The sequence below is a fragment of the Athene noctua genome, chromosome 9 (genome assembly GCF_965140245.1).
Source record: "Athene noctua chromosome 9, bAthNoc1.hap1.1, whole genome shotgun sequence".
Classification (NCBI taxonomy): domain Eukaryota; kingdom Metazoa; phylum Chordata; class Aves; order Strigiformes; family Strigidae; genus Athene; species Athene noctua.
The window spans coordinates 9,138,492-9,160,918 of record NC_134045.1 but is presented as its reverse complement, the minus strand read 5'-3'; positions in this window follow the sequence as shown (position 1 = coordinate 9,160,918).

The following is a 22,427-nucleotide window of genomic DNA, read 5'->3' as shown; positions in this document are numbered from 1 at the left end:
CCAGGCGGCAGACTGCCCGGGGGTGTGCAGCCCCCCAGTTCTGCTGGGGCTCTCGGGGAGAGAAAACCTAGGTGTACACAGTGCGTGCTGCTACCTGTTGGGCTGCACACCTGCACGGTGCTGGGGGTGTTCACCCATCGCACGGTGCCTGGGGGTACAGCCCGGGGAACAAGAGAGCCCCAGCAGCCTCCACGCAGTGCTGTGATGCAGGCCTGGGACAGCAGGGCAAGGAACTGCCCACCTGGGCTGTGGCTGAGGGTCTTGGTGAGGGATGGGTGGCCCTAGGCCCCAAGGGACAGGGATGGGATTTTACTTTCTTTTTGCTTCATCTGAAGGGACATATAGGGTCTTTTGGGACTGTCTGGCTGCATTTCACATTCTTTTTTCCAGACTTCAGCAGCTGGGTGTTGCCCAGAAGAATAATTCTCTCCTGATCAAAAACAGGGAAATTCTTGGGTGTAAAGTCCAGCTCAGCTGTGACCCATAAAGGACCTCATGCTGCTGATGCTTTGTCAGGTAATCAGGTTACAACTGTACAAAAGTAACAGTTGCAGTTTGTTTAACTCACTAAAAATGTTTAAACCTACAAAGGGGATTAGAACATTTTTCTTTGAAATTATAATATGTGAAAAAGGGCATTTTTGCATGGAAGTACTTGAATTCATTCAAAACATTTGCATGCTCCATGTATGCAGGCAAATGCAGTGATGGGACTGTATGATGGACTATTTGCAAGTACATGGACATGAAACCATAAGCACAGAAAGGCAAATATTCAGGTTTCATTTTGAAATCCTGGACATAAGCAAAATCTTTGGTCCTTACATGGTGCTCATCCTAGACGATGCTGCCCAGTGGGGGACAGGAGGCAGAAAGGCAGGCCTGTATCATCAGCAGGTGTACATTAGTTAATTCCTGTCCTGATCATTAGATTCACATGTGTCCCCTTAGAAAAAGCTGCAACACCCACAGTAAGAAGTCCTCCCATGCTGGTTGCTGGGGTCTTTAGAATGCCTCTCTGCCTGGTCTCCTGGAGAAAGCATAAGTGCTGTATAGATGCCATAACTGAAATATGGATGAGAAAACTGAATTTTGTATTTTGTTGTTGCACTGTGGCTTTGGTTAAAATTCAGGCTAAGTTGCTATATACTGTGTAGATGATATATCACTGTTGAGAAGAAAATCTTTAACTATCTCTGCTTATAACCTTAACTGTGGGTAACTCCTAAGCTGCATTTAGGGAGTGAGGTTCTAAAGGTGTACGAACACTGGGCAAAGATTAGCATACACAGACACTAGCATCCTTGTGCATAAATATATGTAAAAAGGGTGTCTTGACACATGGCTGAACTTGTTTGTAAGGTCCAGGCAGATCTAGGAACCTACCTCTGTTTGGTACTAAACACCAAATGAGATTCTATGTGTGCACATAAAGCAAAGTGTAGTATTTCTTCTACGAAAGTTCTGTGTCTTTTCGCCCTTGTGCGGCTCAAACCCAGCTCACTGACCGGCTGTGCTGCTGCTACAGCTGTTTGGGCTCCCACATGCCTTCAGGCTCTCATTCCAAGAGCATTTCTGGTGCCAAGAGTGTTTTGGCAACAGTTACAATGTGAATGATTATTTCCATTGAGGAAACCATTGGTGATAACAGTGACGAGAAGGTATGCCTGGTGTAAGCCACAGCTAGCTGAAGGCATTAGACCATTAGGTATGCAAGGACAGGCTACAGGTGCTGTTAGTGAGGAAGCTGCTCCACAAACTAAGTAATGGTATGTTAGTGGAGAAGTGAATATGCTAAACAGAGTTTAACCCCTGAGCTGCCCCCTGTGAATAAAATGTTTCCAGAAGCCTCAACAGACTTGGCCTGAGCTAGGTGTTCATTCAGCTAATGAAAACATTACACCCTCTCTGTCTAACCAACCCGATGTACTCACCAAGCGCTGCAGCAAAAGGAGACACGTGTCTTGGTCACTTCTGTTGCCAAGTTGCCTAATACCAACGTGGATGTTATACACTCAAACAGTATTTAAGTTGCTGTGATCTTAAATTCTACTTTCTTACACAGCTGCCCAAGCCAGCTTACATGCTGATCAGTATCTGCTGCAGCCTGGGAATAATCTGGCCCCAGCTCCTTGGGCAGGGAAGTAAATCCTTACTGACATCAATGAACTGAAAAATTCTGAGGCCTGGCAGTGACAAAGGGAACAGTGAATGAGAGCAGTATTTCTTTATATTGATCTACCTTTCCTGCTCATCTACTAATAACACTGGCTGTTTACCCTCTGTAATAAGCTACTATAGGTGCTTATGCTGGTACTAGCTTTCCAGTTCTCCCAGTATGTGCCAGTATGCAGGAACAAATAAGCCCCCAAATAAAGGAGCTAGCTAGAAACACATGAAATTAAGTGTATTAATATTTTTAAAGCTTGCAATTCAATCTCTTATCTGACTGATTTAGATCTTGATTTTATGCCCAAGAATTTTTCCACACAGTATTTAAAGAGTCTTCAACCCAATCTACTCAACACAGGGGAGCACATAGGAAGGGAACCCTTCTATGGCCCTGTTCTGGGTTTCTGCAGCTATATGGGGAAGCCAGGGAGACACCAGTGCCTTCATCTCAGCTCTGTATTCCTTACCCTTTGAAGGGGAGTCTAATCTGCTCTTTATATTTCCACTTTTACTGGTATTTCTCAAGCTTGCATTGTGTCTCATTAATGGTAGTAGTGTGTGCCCATTTTATCCCGAAAGTAAATACTATTTGTCATTTACAAATTGAGATTTTGTACATTTTACAGATATAGGACTGCTTCTGAGTGGCACCTAAATACAGGATGATTCCACAGCCTGAAGAAAGTACAGAGGATGAAAAGTGTGTATAACAAAGGTTTATAAGATCAACAGTGTCATGGAAAAAATTATTTGGAACAAGAATTTAAGAACGTAGTGCATGTTCACACAACACATAATAGAAAACTGTGGAATTCAATGCCCCAGGATGTTGTGGATATCAAAAGTGTACATGGCCTTAAAAAGTGAATATGCAAATTAATGTATGGGGAGGTGGAGGGGGGAAAAAAATATCTATCAAGGGCTATAAAAAGCATTCAAGATACGAGCTCTGGCTCAGCTAATCAAGCTGCTGGATGGCTAAAGCTAAGAAGCTGTGCTATGGAAGCAGCAGCATCTGAACATCCCTTTCTGGTCTCTTTCCTGAGTGTTTGCTACTGGTGGAGAAGGAACAATACCTCCCCTAGACAGGATACTTACTCTGATCCTTGTACAGCTGTTCTCATGTACACTCTTAGGTTCAGGTTCAAAAAAAAAAAAAAAAGGCAATGAGAAAAACAGAAAAGCGCAGATATATACCTTATTAACAGATTCTGTGCCTGCTCTTTTGACAAGGGAAGATGTGTGTTTGTCCTGAGTGAGAAATTGATGTTAAGCATACCTTGAAAGTGAACTGTATTATGCTGCTTAGCATAAGATCCTTATGCAGGAATACTTAATGTCCATAATGAGCCAGTCGGTCTTTACTGCAGAAGAAACCAGTCCAACAAGTTAGAGGACACTTTCTTTGGAAAATTCTAAGCTTTAATTTCCTTCAGTTTGACACAAAATAGTCAAGGAATAGTTCTACATTAAGACTAGATCTCTATTAAAACTTTAAACTCTAAAACACACACATTGTTTTCCAGCAAAATATGATTTTATCAAAAGTTGAGATGTGCTTTGTAATGGATTTGTCTGTGTTGGGAAACTCTGAGCCCTTCAGGGCCTACTTGTGCCAAGCATGGTACAGACATACAGTGAGATGGAGAGGCAGGCATTTGTCTGGACACCAAATTACCCACTTTAACTGAAAACTCTCCCCCTGCCCAAAGCACTCACAAGCTGCATGGGCTGACCCATGACTGGGAATCCATAGTGGCTGAGGGAGCTCGAACCACGAGTGCCTCAGCATTTGTGGTTTGCTTGTTGTCAGCAGTTACTGCCTGCAACCTGTAACCCCCACCATGTGTTGAGGCAGCCCTGTGCTGGGTGCCCTTGCAGGCTCTGTCCTCTCCGGCCAGTTCATGAGCTGCGGTGCCTTGGCCACAGGCCCCCAGGCAGATCTGGTGGAGCTAAACAACTTGAAGTGATGATGCTTTAAATACACTCGAGAAGAATAAATGGAGCCTGCTACGCAGACCCCACCAGATGAGTAGGTGCATTAATCTAAAGGAATCTTATTTAAATTCTACTAGTTCTAAGAGGTTTTGTAAACTGGTCACTGGAATGCAACCTCTATGTGTAGAAATCCATTCAAGACAATAGATATTGAAATACAGAGGCCAGCCGGCCAAAACGCCTAAAACATACATCCCTATGTTCATATTTTATCTTTTTGCAATTTGCTGAAGTAGGAGTAGGATCCTATGAGAAGGTGAAGCTGTTGCTTTCTTCCCTTTCATACACAGGGTAAAACCTCGGCCAATGAACATTAGTAAGAAAAAAGTATTTCATCTAGAAAGCAGAGGAGTCTCATGGTGCAGAGGTCTGGATTTGAGTTAGAGAATGACAGAAAAGCTAAAGACACATTAAAACCTGAGGCAGAATAGGAGATAGGTGGATGCTAAGGACAGAGCTAGCAAAGCAAGATGGAATAAACCAAATGCATCCAAGAAAAGTTGCAAGGATAGGACTACCAACAAAAAAATATATGTTAGTGAAAGCTGAGGTTTAGGTGAATCTGAAGAAACTGCCTTAAATATATCACCACTGCCTTTCCAGTAGTTCATTGGGTTTTTTCCCCATAGTAGTTTCGCATGTTTATTTTGGCAGCTGTGGGGAAAATGTCAATGAGAGAACTACTGTTAGTGCACCCTGCTGTATGACGTTGAGTTATTCCAGTACCATGGCAGTTATTTTCAAACAGATTAACATTCAGATACTGGCAGAGTTCATCCAGTTCACATAAATCTGCATAGAAACTTTATTAACTTATAACTTTTTTATTTGGTGGGCCACCTACAAAATGAAAACAGATTGCTTACATTCTTGTAAGATAGAAGGAACAAAATTTTTTTTAAGTCTATAAAAATATATGCCTTTCTGAAAAGATGAAAGTGCTAATCCCTTAAACAGTGGCACTTGGGTTCCAGCCCTTCTAAAAAGCTCCCAAAAAAGAACAAAAAAAAATCGACTTGATTGTCTCCTTACTGGATTATTTTTTTGTTCCCTTTCTGTTTGCATTGAAAAGAAATATGCCATCAAAAAAAAAAAAAAAAAGGATGGCAGCAAAATTAAGGCACTAGATTGGCACTAGGGAGATCTGGTTTCAGTTCCTGGCTCTGTCAAGCACTTCCTATGTGACCTTGTAAATGTCACTTTTGAGCATGTAAAACCATCTGGCCTGATCTAGTGAAACATGTATTTAATTTTAAGATGCAAGTAGTTCCACTTACATCTTGCACGCTTAAATTTAAAGACATGTTTACATACTTTGCTGGTTGGGAGCCACAATACTCAGCTGCTTGCAGGGTGAAGTGCATTACCCCCACTGACTCCAGTATCCCAACTGCAGAGTGAGGGTAAAGATTATTTGGTCTTTTTGACTCGTAAGCTCTCCAAAGTAGAGGCAGTGGCTCTCTTGGATGTACAGCAGCAGCACTGTGGAATCTCCATTCTGAGTGCAGGAGTAATGCAAATAATCTGTGTGTGTAAAGTCTGCAAATTCAGATGCCTTAGTTGTAAATAAAAATATGTTTAGGCACCGAACTACTGGCCTGACTTTTCAGAGTTGCTGAGCAACCAACGCTCATCACGTCAAGAACCCACAAATGCTTTGTGCTTTGGAAAATTAGGTCACTTATTCAGAGGCTAAAATTTGATTTGAACCCCAATTTGAAGACTTGAAACTTTGCCTTTATGTCTTATATGTACTCTGATACTGTATTCTGTCCCTTGCCATTATAACTAGCCATAGCTACAAGTATTATATCAAACCCAATTCAGAAGTAAAAATACCATCATTTAACCATTTCACTCTTTTCTAAATGTAATTAAAAAGAGTAGAATTCCACTGAGACATTTTAAATAATGTATATAATATACATATGTGTATACACATGTTTTTAATGTACATCGTATATACAATGTTATTTTATGGCATAGCAGATGTTTCTTAATTCCCTGACACCATGCGCGGGAGTAAGATTATGCCAGGCTACTTTATTATGAAGAATGTGCTTTCTCCGTCATTAAGTGGGTTATTAAAGACATAAACAAACTTTTATGCCCTGCTTTTCAACAGCTGTTGGTGGTCTACAAAGTGATAATCCTGCTTTCAGCAAATATTCTTAGACTTAAAACTAAAGTAAATAGATTTCATAGTCAACCAAGTTGACCCATGAATGGGAAGATCATAACTTTGTGACATCTCCAGTGCCACAGAGCAGAAATGGCATTACTTTTAAGAGAAGCCCTTAGATTGCAGGTTGGAAATGATATGGCTGCTCCACACATCATTTCTTTCTACAACCACACAGTAACTCCTATACTAAGCAAACAAGCCTGACTGGCATTTATTTCAGTAGCAGCAGCAGGGGAAGAAAAATTTAAAAGCAAATGCTTATTTTAAATAAACAAGTAAACATATTGCAAAAAAAAAAATCCACTACATGTGACAATAGCTGTTTTTTCCTTCCTAATTAATTATGTGGCAAAGACACAGTTGCAAATCCTGTAACCTTAGCTTTGATGAAAATCAGCTGAGTAGGTTGGATAACTTCAAACAAAAGGGTAGACGGGACAATAAAGGTTAGGTGTCCATGTTCCGTCACGGGCACTATAGCTATTAATTTAAACGGATGTGACCCCTACATGACAAAGCTCCAAAGGTGTATGGGGAAGAGGTTTTATTCTTATAAATAGGACTAATGCCAGGTCAGCCAGGCCCCCTTGCTTTGGACTTCCTAAAGAAAACAGCTTCAGACAGCTGAGCAAAAGAGTTATGGAGAGCGCTGAGATAGGAAATATCTACAGTTCCTGATATATTATGATTGGCCCCAGGAACGAGGAAGCCGAAAGCCAAAGGTAGTCCTAAAGGGTGCTAAACTGTACAGCACTAATGTACACAACAACATCCTCATACAAGCAGATGTTTAAAAAAAAAAAAAAAAAAAAAAAAGGAGGGGAGGGATGGAAATTGTATTTAGACCACGTTGCACTCACCCTAGGGAGGAAAACTAAAAAAGGGAGAATGTGGAACCAATTTTCAAGCTTGAGCAACTGAAAGTCTATTAAATGATTCTGTCATCAACATGAGATGAAAAAAAAGTAATAATTTATACAACAAATTGGGTAATTGTAGCTGCATGGACAAATGATATTTCTTCCCTGATAACTGAATAAACATTGTTACAAGGGGAAGGTTATAAGGAAATAGCCACTTTAGTGAACTACAAGCACCAGGTCTCCTGCTCCTGTTCATATCAAAGGAAAGGCATTAAAGGACTGAAGGGCATACATGCTCTTGATCACAAACAAATATTTTGAGTTAGCTGGGTTTTTTTAGTAAGTGCATTTGACTTGGTAAAGATGGGCTCAGTTTCATATAACTAGAAGCAATCTCAGCCTGATTACTGCTTCATGCCAAACTCAAATCAATTTAATTTTTTTGAAGAGATTGCATTGTAAACTGGAGGAATTATAGGAAAAATATGGAAAACATCATTTGTTTGTTTCACCCTATTGCTTTCTTAAATATAAGCTGCATAAAAAGTAACAAAACAAACAGTATAACCTTGTGGTAGATACATCCAGAAAATAAATGGTGGGAATACAGTGGAAGCAACAGCAAGTCAGGGTTATGTGGGGTGCAAGGCAATACCTTCTGGGTCATCAGGTTACTTAATACTGGAATAATGACAGTGGTCAGCCAGGGCCAGTGGAAGGACCAGGAGAGCAAACCTGAAACACACTGAAAACCCAGTAGCCAGAGCACATGTGGGAATACATACATAGAATGGTTACATTCCTAAGTTTCAGGACCGTCAAGTTTTTATTTTCTTTTCTGCCACAGACTTCCTGTGGGACGCTGGTCAAGTCACTTAATGGCTTTTATGCCTTTGTATTGTTCTGCTCAAGATTATACTGGATTTTGCCTGTGGAGACCAAGCCCACAGCACCAGAAACCCTTCTTGAAGGGTCACTGCTGAAGAATAAACTCTTAAAAAAACTTACTTGGTCTAGGGATTTGTAACATGCAATATGACTTCAAAACTCATTACACCTCAAATTAGGAGGAGGCTGCACAGATTTCCTTGGCAGGGCTTCTCTAAAGTGCAAGCACAAATAAAAACTTGCCTTCATTGGAGAAAGAAGAACAATTTGGTTCCCTGGCCAGGGGATGAATCCTCCATGCAGTGACGCACTACCTGTATGTGAGGGAGGAGGGTGCAAAACAAGCCTGAATTAAAGGTTTGGTTGTGTAAAGTGTAAAATCACCTGGCATCAGTGGGACCACACGTGTGCTCACAGATCAGCATGTGCTGAAAGGCTGTGCTAGCAAAGGGCTCGGCTCTCTGGGATCAAGGCTGGGCTTTGAGAGGCTGAAATAAGAGGAGACTGGAAAAAGGATTTTTGGTAGGATCAATTATCTGTCGATCTTTTTATATATGGTTCCATCTATTAGAATACATGCGCGTGTGTAAACAGAGCCAGTCCCATCCCCCCCTTGATGTCTGAAATGAAAAATAATAAAAATATATTTACATAGCTTCAACATTAGGCTATTAAAAAGCTATAGTCAGTATAACAGAGGGGAAAAAATTACAAAGAATGATTTGCATAGCAAACACATTTTACAGTTGTTTTGGACAAATGCCCTCAGTAAATATGTTTAAAGTCATGTACAACAAGAATATTTTATCACAAGTAACCATGTTTTAATAAACACTTAGTCTTTTTATATTTCATTCTTTCTCATCATAATAATAGAAATATAACACCATATATCACTGTAAAACACATTTCCACATAAATGCTGATAAGCACAAAATATTTTTCATCATTTACATTTTAACTGTAATAATATATGGCAGGATTAAAGCTGCATCCATCATGTGTCTAACTAACCTTGCTGTAATGAATTTTTAAATGTAATGGTTTCTGTCACAAAGTAAAATCATACATAATATCTTTTGACACAGTATGCTGGTATATGCAAGGTTTTAAAATGTAAATGCAACTTCATTTTTAATTAGATTTATAAACTCAAATCACTGTTTGTTTTTTTTATAAACCAATGGGGAAGGGAAAAGTGTGGGTCTGTGTCAAGGCTGCAAGTTTTTTCAAGTACCTTGCTCGCAGGAAATGTGCACATCCAGCGTGTAGAAAAGCGAGTCACGCTAGAAACAAAGGATTATCAAAATCATAGAGAACTAATGCTTTTTAGACTGCCTGAAGGGCCTCCTCCAGTACCCGGGGCGCTCGCTTTGTGGCAGGGCTGGGGATCAGGCTCTGGCCAGGTGAAGGGGTGAGCAGGGGAGAAGGGGTCAAGGACGGGCATGTACGGCCCCAGCTCCCTTCCCCAGCCCTGTTTGAAATAACAAATCTGGCTCATAAGATGAGAATCATTAAAAATAATTTGCACGAGCTTTCTGTTCTGTGAGCCCTTTTTTGATACAATATTTCCTTCAGTGATTATCACTGCGGACATGTTCCTGCCATATGGATGGGAGTCGGGCGAGGAGGCGGCTCAATACCTGAGTGGTTAATTAAGAGCTGTTGCTGGGCCACAAGAAGCAGGTTTGAAATCCCTCTTCACTCACCGACAATGAGTAGCTTTTTTAGCAGCAGAAGTCACTGGGGACAGCCAGAAGCGCAGGGTAATTATTTGAGATAACATAGAGCTGAAGAGTGCGCGCGTGTGTGTGCGGGTGCGTGTGGGTGTGCGAGGCTGCAGGGGGGTGCGCCTGTGAAAGGAGGGCAACACTACAGAAAAGTCTATAATAAAAAGGTCAACATCTCCTATTTTTCTGTACAGTGTCGGCAGTCTGCAATGCCTTTTTAGAATGAATGACAACGGATTCCATCTTTTTTTTAAATGAATCTCTTATTTTGTATTCCAACTTTGCAATGGTGAGCGCAGGTCTTGGAGGCCAATCTGAATGGACTGTTCTCACTTTATCAGTGTGGATGCTGAAATGACTTTGATTGCATTGTTGCAAAATAGCAGTAATTTCAACATTAACTCGTGGAAACCCTGTGCTCTGAAGAACAAAGAAAGTAAGTGAACTGAAAGCCATGAATGAAATGAGTAAAGAATTTAGAACTAAATACTCAGCAGGGTAAATCTGCATATTGTCACAAGAACAGGAAAGAGTGTTTTGGCTGTAAATGAACAACTCATTCAAATCAGCTGAGGATCTGGTCTTTGGCTACAATTGCTTGTGGGCAGGGGGTTCTAAGTTATTACTTATGCCATTTAAAACATCAACCAAGGCTCAAACAGACAACAGTTTCAGGGATGCTCTTGCTGTAGCACATCCCATTCACTACTTTTCTCAACAATGTAAAGAAGGATGCCAACTTTTAAAGAATATATTTTTCTAAAGTGTTTCATATCCAGAATATTTATGATGCTAAGTTACCATTCAAGTCCACCACTGTCCAAAATATACAGACTACAGTACCTCGTGAAGACTGAAGGCAAACTGTGTAGTAATCCACTGCAGTACTATATTTCTTTTCTCAGAGCTACAGAGGAGAAAAATATGAACATCCCCTTCTTCAGTCATCAAAGCTCAGTCTATCTACATTGTAGGCTCAAAATACTATTTTCCCCTTTGTTTGCTTAAGCTTTTTTAAGCAAGCTTTTCTAGTTTATTACTGAGAAGACAAATGATGACAAAACTTCCATCATACTTCTTTTTGGCATTTCCAGAAAATCTCACATGCGATCTCTAGCTTAGAAGGCTTAAATCTCCATCCAAATATGAGCTCTGTGAAATTCACATGAGCACTTAGTTTTGTGCTGTGGGGTAAAAATAAATTCAAGAAAGCAAAAAGACTCACAACCACCTCCTCTCTGCACATGCCTTTTCAAATCTTCTCAAATGCTGAAAGATATTTTGCCTGAGCAAGTGAAGATTTTGAATGCATGTGACAGGTTCTTCAAGAACACCAAAGGTTTTGAAGCTATTAGGTGTGGGCCAAACCCCCCAAAACTTTCCATCTGTGGTGTGGGGACCACACTGTACCTGCTCATGCTCTCTTTTTTAAAAGGCAGAACTTGAAAGTGTTTGATGTTTCTAGAGTGCAAACTATACTGTTCCAGCAGCAGCACTTTTGCCAGTATAACTGTCTCAGCTTTGTTTAGAAACTGCCCAATATGTTAATTATCTTCTTTACCTCTGTGGCATTATACTGTCAAACTGTACAACAGTCTTTAGAAAATAAAAGCTAACACCCTAAGCTGCTGTACCCAGCTCCCATAATATCTATTCACTGACAATGCCTGAGCTGTCAGATCAGAAGAAGCTTCATTCGAATAAAGGTAGGCAGATGTGTGATAATGAGACAGAAGCATACAGATGCTAATATAACTGTTCAGCAGAGCAGGCTCGTCTTCGTTAGGCAGACCCAGGTAGCAGCTGCAGACTGTCAGACACTGGAATGCTGCTTTCTCTTGATTCTCATTTAAGATCAGCTTCGTTCGCTGTCTGTCAGTGAACTTTTCCCTCACAGGAGCCTGGACCCCTAGGTGATCAGTCACATTTCGACATAACTAGATGTCAAAAGAAGTTTAAGTTGTATGACGAACTGTGATGCATTCCCTGTGCTGGCTGGCAGTCTCAGCCCTCCAAGGCGTCTTGTTAATGATCCACCTGGAAACTCTAGAGTATTTCCTGTATTTTGTTTTCTTATTAAAATACTGGCTAAGCCTTTGTCAATATCCATGTCAGCAACTGTAAGCTCAAGACAATATTATCACAAGCATAATTTGATTTAAAAATGGAATTGTGGACCTGCCCTGACCAAGCAGCAGGAGATGCACATGGAGCAAGAAGGATGCTAGCTTTATGTTGCTGTAATTTATCCTTATCACTTAAAACAAAATATTTCTGATCTTCTTGGGGGCAAAGGCAGGGCATTATGAGGCAGGTGAAATAAATTTTACCAAAGTTACCTTATGAAATATATCTGCACCTAGCCAGCTCTCTCAGCTGATGAACACAAACAGGAATAAGATAATGGAGAGCCTTCATAGATGAGCAAACAATTCAAATACACAGGAGCTTGGAAACACAAATAACCTGAGATTGTCATTTCACATACTGCTGAAACCTTTGAACTGGGAGTCTGAACTTCATCAGCCTTTCATCTGTTGCTATGAGCTGTTTACCCACTTGCACTCCCTGGTTTCAGAGAGGAGACAGACTGAGGCTATTTTACATAAAATACATATGTGTGCACACAATGCAGCAAACCTCCTCCTACAACATTTGTGTGACAAGACTTAATATTACTTGGTGCTTAATCATGTCAAGCCAGTTTTCACCTGTCAATCTCAACTCCCTTCACTTCTTACCATTTGAATTTCAACATTTCAATCCTTGTTAAGATAGTGAACTTAACACAGCCAGGTACAATTAACAGGTTTCTCACATTCTTATATTTCTGAATTAAAAGATCACAAGGGGAGAGATTCAAAGGCGTATGAAGTTCTTGTTTGGGGTGCAAGAATTGCAGGACATGTTCCAGGCTGGCATTTGCAATATAGTTGTCACCCAAGAACAACTATTATGAAATTAGCAGAATTAATCAAAATCTGAGGCAACTTTTTTCCCCGATGTGTGTTAAAAGGATACCTCAGCAGGAGGCTCCATCCGTGTTCAGTCTGAGCTGTCCGGCATCTCCCCCAAGGCTGCAGAGAGGGCCACTGGGAGGGTCAGGGTACCACACCACATATCCCCTGGTTTGATCCAGGGCTGCTTTCGTTTGTTCCTCTTCTGCACAGACCAATCTAGCTTTTAACAGTGATGAACAGTAGATTCGGCAATCTCTGCTTTCCCCATATCAATATAATTCTTAATTAAACACTTCTTATGGCCAGTTTATACTCACTAATACTTTCTAATATAAAACAAGATGTCTCCCCCTAGATTATGGTATTTAGTAGCCTGAAGCTCATTAGTGCATGTGTTCTCACCCAGGAGTTTTAAATATTTAACTAGCTAGGATTCTTTCAAGAGGTCTTAACCTTATAATTTGTAATAACTTGGGGATCTCATATCTGAAGTGTAAGTTATTAAAAATGTTTCTTCCTTTCACCCTGCATTGATTTCCTACTTCTAGCAATCAAACTAAGAGCTATTAGGCCAAACAACTGCAGCTGCCTATTTATTTCATTGTAGTAAAACATAAGTGATGATAATAGATTTCCTAATAGAGATTGATCTTCCACAAAAGCCAAAAACAAAGCATGCACAGCCTGGGTAGACAGTGCATTATGCACTGCATGGTTAAAATTGTTCAGCTATAGAATAATACAGCTGAATAATACGGGAAGGTCCACAAAAATGAGTGTACTGACTGATATTTCCTTGCACAGAAATGTATTACTTCTGTTGCTTGTAATGGCCTGAGCATGCGATACAAGAAAATTTTGTCTAAAAATTATCTAAGGACCACCTAATGTGCTCTGATGCTACTGAATGTCAAAAATGTCAGCAGCTTCCAGTAATGACTCTCTGACATAAACAGTAAGGGAGAAATATTACAGTTACTGAAGGAGTTGCGAGGACAAGCATGCATTTTCATGAGAGGTCTCTTTGAATGGCAGCAAGTACTCAAGCAGGCAGCTTTCCCTGCCAGTTAAGCTGGCCAAAGAAAGCGTTCTTCCCCTGAAAGACAATTAAAATGAGTTAAATGAATTAAAACGGCCCTGCACAGTTAAAACATGGTCAGAGGTTAGAAACAGTAGTATCTGGATTTATGAAAATCATGTGGCTGCCAAGCCTCAGAAATTGTGTGTAACAAGGGAGCCATTCAAGTAGTAACACAAACAGCTTTGTAAAATTGAAGGCAATATACATAATTCTTAATTTCTAGGAAATGGTTTTGTCAGCAGTTTTGCCATCTTCGGACTTGGGTAATATTCTGATTCTTAAAATTTGATTTTTATCAAGTTGATTTTCTAGAGAGAAAGAGAGATTAAAAATGTATTTGTAGGCTAGGAACAGCAGATAAATGAAATGTTCTTCATTTTGTTATATTTTTATGGTAGAAGAGATGTCATTAGCTGGTTACACATGCCTGTCATTCCTATCTTTTCAGAAGCACCAAATTATAACAAAGAGAGAGAGAGAGAGAAACAAACGTTGTGCCTAAAACATGAAAATGTAAGAGCATTCCCTCCAGCTCCTTTGTGCAAGAAGATATTCACCTGCAATCGGTTATTTAGCTCAGCTGTTTTTGCAGGAGCAAAAGGTCTGCAGTAATTACTCTCAGATATTTCAGTATTAATCTTGCACCAGAAATCCCAAAATGCTACAGTATACTTTTTTACCCATTACATACACAAAGTCTATCAGAAAGCATTTGTCTCCACACTCTTTATTCACTTTCAAAGGGTTAAACAGCCTATTTACAGGGCTGTCAGCAATCTGTATCCCAAATCATGAAAAAGTCTGGCCTAGTTTTGTTCAGCATGGAGACTTGTCTTCTTGGCCTGTTGTTGTTACCATCATGTAATATCCATGACAATCGTGTTGTGCTTTTTAGGGGCTCTGTAGTGCTAAATCTGAGGGGCCATTTTAAGCCAGTAAAGGGCTTTATTTATGTGGATTTGAAAGAGTCTTGTGAAGGGCCTTCCACTCAAAATCCTCTTCAGCAGGTCATCCTGGTTTCAAAAGGATTTAGATGCAGAGGCAGTGATCAGTACTTCCATCACGTTCTAATAGACTGACATGAGCATTTGTGCCTGAAAGACAGGGGGAAAAAAGTGATGCAGATTTGCCCTAAATTGGACTGATGCACAAAGCAGGGAGCGCAATTGACTGACGAGGTAACCCCTCGCACCCTTCTTTTACACTTCTAACCGGTGCCGCACAAAGAGAGAGCCGTGGGAAGCTGCACGGGAGCAAAGCATATCCATTTTCATGGACCATATGGAAATTTTGTTTTGTGTACAGAGAAAGTGTCTGATAACAGTGACCTTAACTGCCATATGTGTATGGTGAATAGTAAACAGAGCAAACCACTCAGCTCTCTGACCCTTAGCATATGGACATCTCTACCAAAGGAGAGTTTTCACAGCACATCCACTTTCACTGTCATCTCACTGGTAACCCAGGGGATTTCACTAGATTTGTTAATGAATTGCTCTATTGACTTATATCTGAGCTTGCCTCATTAGAGTAGAAGAACAAAATTTTTATCTATGTTTTCGTGAAGGGGACCAGAATGCCCCTCCTTTGTTAAGAGGTGGGTAATCTGTTGGGCTGTCATCCGTTTTGAACTAATTTATTGTGTCAGTTTAAGAAGGCTCTTCAGTGTTCATTGATGCTCAAGCTCCACTCCAAGCCTCTTTAAATCAATTTTTTCCTTGTGAGTGGAATGTTTTTTAGGCCCCTGCTTGGTTTACAAATAGCTGAACATGTTGTTACCCTGGTGTTGGCTAGCTTCAGAGTGCCAAATACAAGCAAACTCAGTCAGCCTCCATAGCACCACCTGTCATGAAATGGCTTTCAAAGCGGCTACAAGCCTTGTACAACCTTGTACCATTCACCTTCCCCACCCACCATCACTCAAACAACAGTTCTTCATAAACTAGCCTATACTGAACCCAGGCGTGAGGGGTACAGAAACCGAGGATGGGCATAGATCATAAACATTCATATTTCTAGCATGCTGCAGTTAGTGATGGACCATTGCTTTAGGATTTCCAGCGTTTACTGGCTGGCCCCTGATTCCTATGGTACGATAGCTATCAATTAGCATGTTATTAAATAGTACGCCAATAAAGAACACGTTATGCCTAATGACCAATGCGGAATCAGGAGGAATTAGTAAAATAGGGTTCAATAAAATGCAAACCATAAAGATAAGCTTCCGAAGATTGGATCTGACTTTTTGTCTCTATTTTCAAGGAAATATATGACCAGTGCAGTAAACTTCTTTCTGCCACTCCCCTAGGATGTTGACAGGAATGGACACTCGGGCTGAGAGCGCTGGAATATGCCACTTGGAGACAAAACAAGACATCACTTGATTTTTCATATGCACACTGAACACCCAGTTTTGATGGTTGTTTTTAAGATCTTGACAAATCGGGGGACTGTGTGTCCATATCTGATACGATACACGAGAGAGTGATGTGAATTATTTTTAGCTGCTTTCTGTAGCTGTATGGAGATCTCCTACAGTGTCAGAGGTGGAAACATGTTTTTACTGAATAACGGCCAAATTCTGCAGTCCTCACTCAAGCAAAGTTGCTGTTGAGCTTTCAACGGGATTTTTCCCTCAATTCCACTACTAGCAGTCACCGCTTTTTCACACCACTAGCCAAAGTGGAAGGTGTGCTGAAGCAAAGTAGCCTCTTAATTCCAGCTTCTGCAGAGGCAATTCATGCCCGTATATTTACCATGTAGTTTAACTTTCAGAAGTGGTTGGCTCATGTTATTTTGAAGTTGTGTGTAAGGCTCTGGCTGTGCCAGACTTGGCCTGGAACACACTGCGGTGCTGGCTGGCTTTAGACAAACAGCACAGAGAGCTGAACTAAAGATCTTCAAAACATAGAGGCCCTACCTGTGTGCGAGGAGGCAACACTGCCTCGTTTCTCTGCAGACGCATTTCTCTGAGTTGCCATGGAGTCATTGGCTCACCCAGAATCAACTCTGTCTGCACAAATGACTCATCTTGCTACCAAAAATCTATGTGTAAAGATTGTTATTAAGAATCCAATATTAATCAAGCCATGGTATTGGAGTTGTCATAGTTATTTCCTACTCTAAGAGTAGCAAGTAATGATGTTTTATTATTTCAAATATTGCAGTAAAAGCAGTGTGGGTAAATACTATTTTTTTCACAGGAAAAATTATGTTGCACTTCAATAAATACTGAGATGTGAAAAGCCATCTGGGAGTACACAGGGAACTGAAAAAACATTTTTTCAGGGTTCACTCATTTGCTGGTTGGCACGGCTGTCAAACATGTGCACTACTTTCACTGTGTAAATCCTGCATTTTACAGTGGTACTGGAGTACCCAAACATCTGGTATACAGGGTATCAGTCAGAGAGACTTTTTTAGCTGCAAAGATTTATTACGAGTTTTAAACCAAAAACACATAAGCAAAATGTTTACATTACTTTTCAGTGCAGATTTTTCAAATCTTGCTTTATAGGGGTATTAGTTTAAAGCCATTTGGAGTCTTTACATTTTTTTCATCTAGGAATCTCTAGGCCAAACCTATCAAAGGAAATTAAAGTAAGTCCCAGTTGCTAGTAGATGAAGAGATATGATGCTATCACTACACACAATTAAATGACAGTTGTTTCTTACAGTGAAACTGTGGGCTACAGGTTGATAATTCTAAGCCTGCAACTTTAAGAGATTCAGAAAACCACAAAGTTAATTCTGGCAGCGTTTCTGGGCTGCTTCTCCTGTTTTGGAGTTATCTACTTTTGAAAAATTGCTAACTAAGTGTCCACACCAAAAAACTTCCCCCCAAGCACACCCCACACCCCCCCCCCCCAGCAACTCTTACATTTTCAGAGGGGAGTTCATATTTGATTTTTAGCTATGTGAAAATAAATGTATCACATTCTCCCTTCATTCACGTGACAAAACAATCCTGCAGATTAGATTGGCATGATAATCAATTTCTGTTTTAAAAGATACCTCAGGCTGAAAAAATCAGGATGGGTGCTGAGTGTTAAAACTTTAACATAGCTGAAAAATCTGGCAGAGAATCTGCCCACGACACTCTTGACTCTAGGCAGTGCTGCTTGCCCCCCGCTTTCCCAAGTGCTATATTTACAGCCTGACACCATATTTACAGGCTAAAACAGGAAAGTCTACAGTTAAGGAAAGAAAAAAAACAAACCAAAATGAAGAGAAACATTGGAACATTTATGACACCTTACAAAAAGAAAGTTGCAACATAAATAAATAGGACAAATATATAACTTTGGAAATTAATTTATTTTCTTACTGCTTTTGTGGAAACACCAGGTAAGCAGAGCTCAAAAAAGCTGGGATGAGAAAAAGGTATGTAACATACTTTAATGGGCTAACTACATATTAATTAAAAATTACAAATTTGGCTTCATAAAATACGGACACATAATAGCTACCAGAGAAATTGCTATAATAATTACATGAAATTATGACTAATTACTAGCATATACAGGGTGTTTCACCTTATCAGATGGTATATTCACACTCCCAGGAACAGACACAACACAGTAAATACAGGAATTGAGATTCCATGCCACACATTTCGTATTGCCTGTTATGGATTTGAGGAACAGCTCTATAGGGATCCTTTAATTAATACTAATAATCGATTAGATCAGAAACAATGGCAACTGCTTAACTGCATTTTGCAAAACCTTCTGAAGTTCTGCTATTTGTTTTTGTTTCATGCTGAAACGATAACAAAACCTGTTAAGTGGTCTTGCAAAATTAACTAGCTTCAAACGGTTGGGCTGGGCTGGAAGGGCCAGGTTTTGATCTATTTGCCATTCCAGGAGACCAATGACTTTCTAAGAGACAGCGTTCACACTGGGCATCAAAACTTCACTGATGAGAACTCCATCAAAACCAAAATTTAAAAAATGAAGGTAAGGGTTAAAAAAAAAAAAAAAATATGGCTCCCCCTTGAAAATAGGCTAAGCAGTAGTAGAGATTTAATGAGTGGGAAAATGAGTGAAATAAAACATTTTAATCAACTTTGTTGCTATAAATAGAAGTAGAGGACCATTGAAAAAACAGTTGACATACTTTCACACTGCAGCGTAAGTCCTCTAGAGAACTTCCAAGATTGTACCATCACATGTGGAGGTGCAAGCAAGTAGAGGACTTTTCTGCATTCACTACCTCGTGATGTTATTTCCATAAGAAAAAGCTGGAAGTTGAAACTGTGACAACTTGCACTGACCCATGGGAATGCAAACATCTATCTTCTGATAACATGTTGAGATAATGCACGTCACCACTGCAGCCAGCATGAGGACGCTTGTCTTCACTCATTTTATATCCACTCTATCACATTCCTGGCCACACTTCCCTATCTGCCCTTTCAACATACTCCATACATTCCTCCTGTGAAGTGCACAACTCACTTGTTCAAACAGAACTGAGCAGCACAATTACACTTTCCTCACCACTTCTGAACAAAACTCAGAAGCTACTTAAAACTGCTATTGTAGAAGGTCAGTTTTTCACACCCTATTATGGGAGCAGCCTTCCTTTTTCTTTTCCTAAGGAGCTTGGCTGTGGGCCTCGAGCTAGTCTTTCCTCCCACAAGACAGAAACACAGTGTTACACTCAGTCTGTGAAACCTGGAAACCACCCAGAGAAAAGCACACGTGCAAGACTCCTTGTTTGCCATCCTTTTTTCTATTGATAACTTCTCCATTGTGTTAAAACCACAAGCTTATACTGCATCCTATTTGCCAAATTAGCCCAGCGTCAAACATCACAAATAGTAAGAGTATCCTTGTTTTTAGAAATCTTTGATAATTTTTCTGATACAACTTCATCGCAAAAATATGCCATTGATGTTTTGAGTGGTGTTGTAGGGGAGCTGGAAAAAATGCTGAACAAAAGCAAGAAATATTAACAAGAAAAAATGTGTTTCGTCTTCTGCCTATTCCAAGAGTGGAGAACTGGAACAGGGGAGAGAGAAAGGGAAAAACCCAAACTGAAAATATTTAATTTTGCAGAAATGTATTTTTTGAGAACTGTTACTGTAAGATGAAAACAATATCGACAATCATGGGAAAAAGAAACCACTCTACTCATGCAATCTTCCTTTCTGGAAAACATCTAGTAGGTTCTGATTGCACTTATTTTTAAAAATTCAAATAGAATCGTGTTAGATCAAATTTAATGCTGAGATCAATTAATTTATAGCATTTTATATTAGTTCTATTTGGTACTGAAATTCTAGGCATCAAAACTGCATTACCTCTCAGTGTTTACTAGCGAGGGTAAAGCAACTGGTATTACCTGTTGGACTCCAGTGCAGTGGGAGAGTGTCCTGTACTCGACATTACCTAGAATGAAGAGAGAGTCATTTGCTTTTTTCCACCTCTTCTGCCCCATCTCTTGAGATGAGACGTTGAATTAAACCATTTTTCTGGTGATTAAGAATCCAACCTAATGACCATTGGCTTCATGTGTGTAGATCTCAGTAGGTGTCAGATGTGACCGGCATTTCTCAGCTGGGGCTACAGACTCTTTGCTTTCAGATGCTGATTTTGTCTTCTCCTCAGAGTCTACTTGCCAATGATTTTCCAGTGGGGATACAAAGTTCACATGTTTGACAGTGATATTACTAATCTTACATCTTTTTAGTATAATTTTTCTTTGAAGAACCTCCCTCACTCCCCTGCCAACCTGCTACTATTTATCACTTGTGTTGTAGCTTCTAGGTAGTGTTGTACATACACAGTGAATTACTCTGATACTCATCTCAAGAGACAAGCAACACGATTTGTTACCTACCTGGTGTCAGAATGGATGAATAGGATATACATTTTAACTGGAAAAAAAAATTATTTGAATTTAGAAATAAGAAATTTTTCACTTAAACCTTTACCAGATGTGGTGTTGTGTCACATGCCAAATTCCTGGAAAAGCAAGGAAAACAACACCCGAAGTCCAGTACCAAGACATAGGAAAGAGTGTCTTCACAGATTTAAATGTTTGGATTTTTTCTTTTTTGGGTTTTTTTTTTTTTTTTTAGGCTGCATCTTGTGGGTGCAGTTCAAGTGACTATGCTTTTTTTATATACAATTGAATACAGTGGCTAATTTTCACAACACAAACTATTCTATCAATTTACAGTCTCTGTTCTAAAAAAGGTATTTTCCTTGCACACCAACTATAAAAGTTCAGTCACCTAAATTACAGATTGATCTGTCTGTGGTGGAAATTACAATTTAAGCTTTACTTATCTGGGAGTACGCTATGCACCTGTTCTAACCTCTAGACAAATTACCACATAATCCAGTGTCTGCTAATAAAGTATTCACAGGCTCTGAAACTGAAAATATAACCCCTTTTGCCTAAAATCCTTCAGACCTATCAACCCTTAGAAACCACTCCTGGAAAACAGCTCTGCTAAATAACTCAAAGGTCAGCAAGATGGAGGAAGAACATACAGTGGGTTCGAGGGCAGTAAGAGAGACCTTTAACTAAATAATAACAAATGAGGAATACTAGCTGATCCAACCTGCAGAGATGTAGCAAAGAATGGAGGAGGAAAGATGTATTATTGGGGCTGAAGGCTGAAAACTCCATTTTTACTTGTACCTGGAAATGCATAGGCAGCTGGTGCGCAGTTTGAGAACTTTGAAAGCAGCCTGCAAGCAAAACATACCCTGAAGCGACCAAGAGAGCAAGAAACTGCTTTGTGCTCTTACAGGAAGTTTCCAAATATTCTGCAGAGATTACCTTAGGTGCGATGCATTTCAGTAATTCAACTCAAAAATTAATAAACCCGTGAATAATTTTATAATGGCTCATATACGAATTCAAAACACTGCAAATCCAAGGGTGATCACTTTTGCCTACAGGGCTTTTGGTAAGATTCCTCAGTGTAGGGGGAGCAGAAATTTAATTTCTCTAACTTCCATCAGTTGCTTCTACTAAAACAGCTTACTGGAAGCCTCCCGAGTTTAAGTCTCAGGTTGAAGCACAACAAGGGGAAGCTCACCTCCTGCGCTCAGCTGTGATACCCCTCCTCCCTAAAGACATTCTGGACACATACAGTAAGTACACACATTTTCAGAATATGAGACCTCCTGGCCTTGAGGCCATGGCCAGCAGGAAGGGTGACAAAGCAGAAGCCTGTGGTGCATGACAGCAGTCAGGGCAAATTAACAACTGCCCGCTCTATTCACAAAGAGAAAAGAATGGAGCCATTCAAGAGCAAATCCATCTGTCCCTGTGAGGGTTCACAAGAGTGTCAGAGAAACCTCACGGTCAACAGTCTCTAAGTGCTGGCACACAGGAATCCAGCAGAATCAGCATGGATACTTGATACTTTATCCACTGGCAGAAGCTCCACTGTCAGGGTGCCGTTTTCACAGCCCGTGTGCTTCCAGGCTGAACAGGACTTGAATCTCCCTGAAGGTTGAAGGTCTGCACAGTGCTACCCTTGCCAAAAAGCAACAGGGGAAACGAGGCAAGGCAAGACTTGCCATT